Consider the following 6,000-nt stretch of genomic DNA (forward strand, 5'->3'; position numbering starts at 1 on the left):
TGTGAAGGTGGTTCGATGGACCCTCTGCCAGTGTGACTTTCAGAGTATCCACGTAGATGAAAATGGTTGCAAGGGTGTTTGCTTTCAGACGTTTCGCGCTGTACTCGCCAACGGCCATTTGCCCGATGGAGCATAACAAGTGACTCGTGTGAAAAGGCCACCAATCCCCACTCAGTTGATGTTCAGTTGCGGTATTGGCTTGCAAATTTCATCTTTATTCGCCGATGAACAACAGTCAGCATGGGTGCAAGAACCAGACGCCTACTGCGGAGGCCCATATGCAGCAACGTCCGCTGAACGGCCGTTGAGGATACACCGCTGGTAGCCCCTTGCTTCACCTGGGTGGTCAGTTGGTCAACAGCTGCACGTCTATTCACCCGTACCCATCTCCAGAGCCGTCGTTCACCCCTGTCACATATGGCACCACAGTTGGTTTGGCACCGGTTTTTGATTGCGCTATTTTGTAATGCACGGTATAGTTTAACCACTGCGGCCGTGAATAGTTTACAAACTTAATCTTTTCGGAAATACTTAAACCCTTGCCGTTTTGGACATCAGATAAATGGCTCCGTTCCCGCATTCCGACAACGACTGCACTGTTTCCTGCGTCATCTCAGCACGCTTTATTACCCTCCACTGCCAGTACTACCACCTGCCGTCTGTGAGTGGTTCGTGCACGCTGACTTCGAACATAGGTGGTGGTCACATCAATGTGAGTGGACCGTGATAACGACAGATTATTTTTTTCCCAGAATGTCAAATCCTTCGTCGATGCAAAGCGACTATCGTCTCTTTGTTCGCTTGTCCTCCATTTGACGAATGGCATAAAATACCTTGCAGGAATATACCCTAGCAAAAGATGCTGTCCAGATCGGCGAATGCAAATACGACAAAATTCCAGAAACCGACTTCCTTTACCGCATTTACACCGAAGCTCCAAAGAACTGGTGTAGGCACGCCTTTTCAAATACAGAGATATGTAAACAGGCAGAATATAGCGCTCCGGTCGACCACGCCTATATAAGACAAGTGTCTGGCGCAATTGTTAGATTGGTTATTGCTACTGCAATGGCAGGTTATCAATATTTAAGTGAGTTTTAAGGTGGTGTTATAGCCGGCGCACAAGGGGTGGGGCACAGCATCTCCGAGGTAGCGATGAATTGGCAATTTTCCTGTACGATCATTTCACGAGTGTAATGTGAATATCAGTAATGTGGTGAAACATCAAATCTCCGACATCGCTGCGGCCAGAAAAAGATCCTGCAAGAACGGCACCAACGACGACTGAAGAGAATCGTTCAACGTGACAGAACTGCAACCCTTCCGCAAATTACTGCAGATTTCAATTCTGGGCCATCAACAAGTGTGAGCATGCGAACCATTCAACGAAACGTCATGGATATGCGCTTTCGGAGCCGAAGGTCCACTCGTGTACCCTTGCTGACTGCACGACACGAAGTTTTACGCCTCGCCTGGGCCCGTCAACACCGACATTGGACTGTTGATGACTGGAAACGTGTTGCCTGGTCGGACGGGCCTCGTTTCAAATTGTGTCCAGCGGATGGACCTGTGGATGTATATGGGTATGGAGACAACGTCGTGAATCCATGGACCCTGCATGTCTGCAGGGGATTGTTCAAGCTGGTGGAGGCTCTGTAATGGTGTGGGGCGTATGCAGCTGGAGTGATGTGGGACCCCTGATACGTCTAGAGACGACTCTGATATCTGACACTTACGTAAGCATCCTGTCGGGTCACCTGCATCCATTCATGTCCATTGTGCCATTGGGCAATTCCAGCAGGACAATACGACACCTCACACGTCCAGAATTGTTACAGAGTGGCTCCAGGAACACGCTTCTGAGTCTTAAACACTTCCGATGGCCACCAAACTCCCCAGACATGAACATTATTGAGCGTATCTGGGATGCCTTGCAACGTGCTGTTCAGAAGAGATCTCCATCCCCTCGTACTCTTACGGATTTATGGATAGCCCTGCAGGATTCATGGTGTCAGCGTTAGTCGAGCCCATGCCGCGTCGTTTGCGGCACTTCTGCTTGCTCACAGGGGCGCTACACGATATTATGGCTCTTCAGTGTAGATTCATTCTAGGACAAAGTTGAACTGCCTATTAAAACCGGCGAACTAGATTTAAGACAGACTCTGCCCTGCTGACACTGTACCCGCTTTCCCCTTCTGTACACGGTGCGATGTTAGAATGTGTTGTCGAAGTTAGTAACAATTGCCCAACTACAATTTAAGCATGGAACGTCCATCACGTTTACTGCCTTCGTCCGGGCCCTATCCCCAACTACGTCTGTGACATGATAAGCCTTTGCGTCATCATGAACTTACTAGTGGACGTTGTGGAACTGACTATTGCCCTCCTGATAAGTGTCAAGGGTCTGCTTGCAACTGATGATATTATTGTACGATGACTTTCATACGATTTTTTTAATAGGAAGACTTATAGGAGTGCAGTTGATACACAGTAAGTAAGAATAATAACGTCTTCTGTCGCAAGTAACTATGGTGTTTTATTAAATCACACAATGTACTTCGCGCCCTGTGGATCCATCGTCCGCAGCAAATCGTTCAATACAAATACATTATTTAGCGTGCTCTAGAGCGAGGAGAGATGAATGCAAATCGCTTAGGAGTCGGTGAGTGAGGTCAACACCAATAGAGAAGTAATGAAACTTGCCATCACAGATGATGAAACGTGGTCTCGAAACTAAGACTTAGTCGTTCCAGTGAAAGCATTGTAGATCGCCAACAGCGTAACTAGTGCGACATCGCGTAATAGTTAAGCTCAATGCGTTCTTCGATTTTAACGGCATTTCGCATCGTGAGTTCTTGCAACAAGGTCGAACGATCAATAATGAGTACTACTTGCAAGTTCAACGCTGTTTGCGTGAAGTATTCCGGAAAAAGCCCCCGGATTTGAGGCAGAAGTGCCCTTGGCTTTTAAAACAATATAGCGCACTTGCCCACACTTCGTTGGTTATTCGTGAATTTTTGGTCAAAAATAATACTATAATGTTGGCTCAGCCTCTATATTCGCCAGATTGGCTTCATATCAGTTTTCTCTGTTCCTAAAAACAAAGAAAAGCTTCAGGTACTTTCGGTTTGCAAAACTAGTGTGCAAAACTTAAGGGCGAAAGTAGCTTTCGTATAATGTGTCGCAGCCACGCAACATAGCTCCAGCAAACGTGGATAGTACATACCCCAGCGAGTTGGTGCAGTGGTCAGCACACTGGACTCGCATTCGAGAGGACGACGGTTCAAACCCGCGTCCGGCCATCCTGGTTTAGGTTTCCCGTGATTTCCCTAAATCGTTTCAGGCAAATGGTTCCTTTGAAAGGGCACAGCCGACTTCCTTCCCTAATCCGATGGGACCGATGACCTCGTTGTTTGGTCCCCTCTCCCGAATCAACCAACCAACCATACATAGAAAGTACTACAGCAGTATACTACAGAAGGTAACTGAAAGATATACGAAATGAGACGAACGCTTTTAGTCAAAGTCGATAATTACGGTGAAATCACCGCAATTCATTATGGTTCTCTGAACATATTATTAAATAGAAGATGAATGTACGTACACCGGGTGATTCTTATTAACGTTTAAAAAAACCTCCGAAACGAAGGAGATGACGCTGAGGCAAGTAACTAAATACGAAACACATGGTGCCGCAAATGTCGGCAAATACCCGCAAAGTAGATGACAAATGTTGAACATTCGACGTTACCAGACAGCGTACATCGCCATACGTGGCAGCAGTTGGGCTTGTCGGTCCTACCCCGGTCGCTAGGCGCCCCTTTTTCTTTGAACACCTTTCGTGAATGTGGTGTGTTGTAAACGAAGAAGTTACAAAATTATTGTCCTCGCTGTAACCAAGAAAAAGCTGTTCTTATTTTGTGTTTTTTTTCCTTTTGTGCCTTCTTTTTTTAAGGATGTAAATAAAAGCACTCCGTCTTCAGGCCACGAGTGGCCTACCGGGACCATCTGACAGCCGTGTCATCCTCAGTGGAGGATGCGGATAGGAGGGGCGTGGGGTCAGCACACCGCACTCCCGGTCGTCTTGACCGAAGCCGCTACTATTCGGTCGAGTAGCTCCTCAATTGGCATCACGAGGCTGAGTGCACCCCGAAAAATGGCAACAGCGCATGGTGGCCTGCATGTTCACCCATCCAATCGCCGACCACGCCCGACAGCGCTTCGGTGATCACACTGGAACCGGTGTATCCACTGCGGCAAGGCCGTTGCAAGGATGTAAATAAGACGTAAACCATTTACTGGTGGCGACGCAATTCGAGAGCTTACACTCATTTACCTGTGACGCAATACGCTAGAGTTTTGTTGTATTGTGCTTTGCAATAAACCAGAGGAGATCGCGAGAACTGGTAAATAAAATGGCAAATCTTACCTCAATGTAAAAACATAATCGTCTAACACAATACAAAAAAATATATACCGTGTGCCACAAGCAAGACTCGAACCCTGAGCCCCAAGAGCTAAAGTCGCACGCGAGGGCCAGGAGCCACACAGACGCAAAAACCTGTCTTAAGGGGACCACGTCCTGCCTATCCAACCCATGATAATTTAGGCAAGTATTTGACCCATTTCTGAAAAAAAACTATTTGATGAAGGACCTTAATATTTTTACTTATATGATGCTAATAGAGTCAACTGTACTAAAATCTACTTTATGCATTTTATACTTTTTAAGAAATACTTTTTTATATTTGTTAACAAAAAATATTAAGCTTTTTTCTGCAGAAAATATTTTTTTATGAACTTCCTAATGGGGGAATATTACTGAATGTAGTATCAGAGGTGGCTTTTTATGTTATGCAGAGTCTCTGAAAATTTCATTCATTTATCTATGATACTTTCTGATATAATGGGGCATATTTAGTGAAAATTTTAGTTTGCGGGAAATTGACTTTAAAGAAAAAACTTTTGAAATTTGTTACTTGCAGTTAATTAAAACTGTCCTGCTGCATATGATGGCCCTTCTTCGGCCTCTAGCAGGTCTTCCAGCTTCTTTTTCAACTTCCTGGATGTTTGTCTTGCTTTCTTGGCCATGTTGGATGCAGACCTGTCTGCGTTGGCTATCCTCATTTTATCGCAATGTTGCAGCCCAGTGATCATATTTTCACCAGGATTAATTCCCAGCTTTTTCAGTACACAACACTATCCAATATTACCACAATTGAGTGCAATAACAGCATCATGAACTCCTGTTTCATTGTATGCATGCCTACAAATACAGTTTTAGGAAGGCAGTTCCAAATTATGCTGTTGACACATTCATTAGAAGGTCAGGATGAGCCATCTCTGAAAATATGTTTAGTTGATGTAATAACACCAGCAGGAAGAGAATGCTGGTGAGAATAAGATTCTCCATTTGTATTGCACCACGAATTTTCTCCTGATGGATACAATCCATGACATGGCTTATCATCAGTAGAAGACTTATGGAAGAATCTGGCCCAAACATCTCTCTTCATTGCCTCCAGATTTTCTTTATTTCTCCTAATTGCCTGCTCATAGTATACTTCCAAGTTTCCTATAACAACTACTCGCAATCACACTTGAACAAAACTAACAGCGTGTTTGAAAGGGTGTTGTTTGCAAACAGCAGAAACAAAAGAATACCGACCGTTGCATTCCAAGGATAGCCAACACACTCTGGAGTAAAAAACAAAATACCTAAACTGCAATGTAGAGGATATAAAGATCTAAAACATATGCAGAAAAGTGGGTGACAGAAAAGTGGGCGTGGCACATAAACACACGTGGTAGGAAAATGCTCTTTAAATGCTAGAAAAAAAATTTTTTCATCAAAATCCTTTTCAGAGTACTTAAATAGAACCTTTATCGAAATATGATGAAAACCGAAAATCGATTTTTTTCGACCTGAACCACGGTGTGGTCTCGTTTACTTGGGTTGGGATGATCAGGCGCGACCGACCGATAGGCTCCGCCTCTCCG

This window comes from Schistocerca piceifrons, chromosome 1, assembly GCF_021461385.2.
Source record: "Schistocerca piceifrons isolate TAMUIC-IGC-003096 chromosome 1, iqSchPice1.1, whole genome shotgun sequence".
NCBI classification, from domain to species: domain Eukaryota; kingdom Metazoa; phylum Arthropoda; class Insecta; order Orthoptera; family Acrididae; genus Schistocerca; species Schistocerca piceifrons.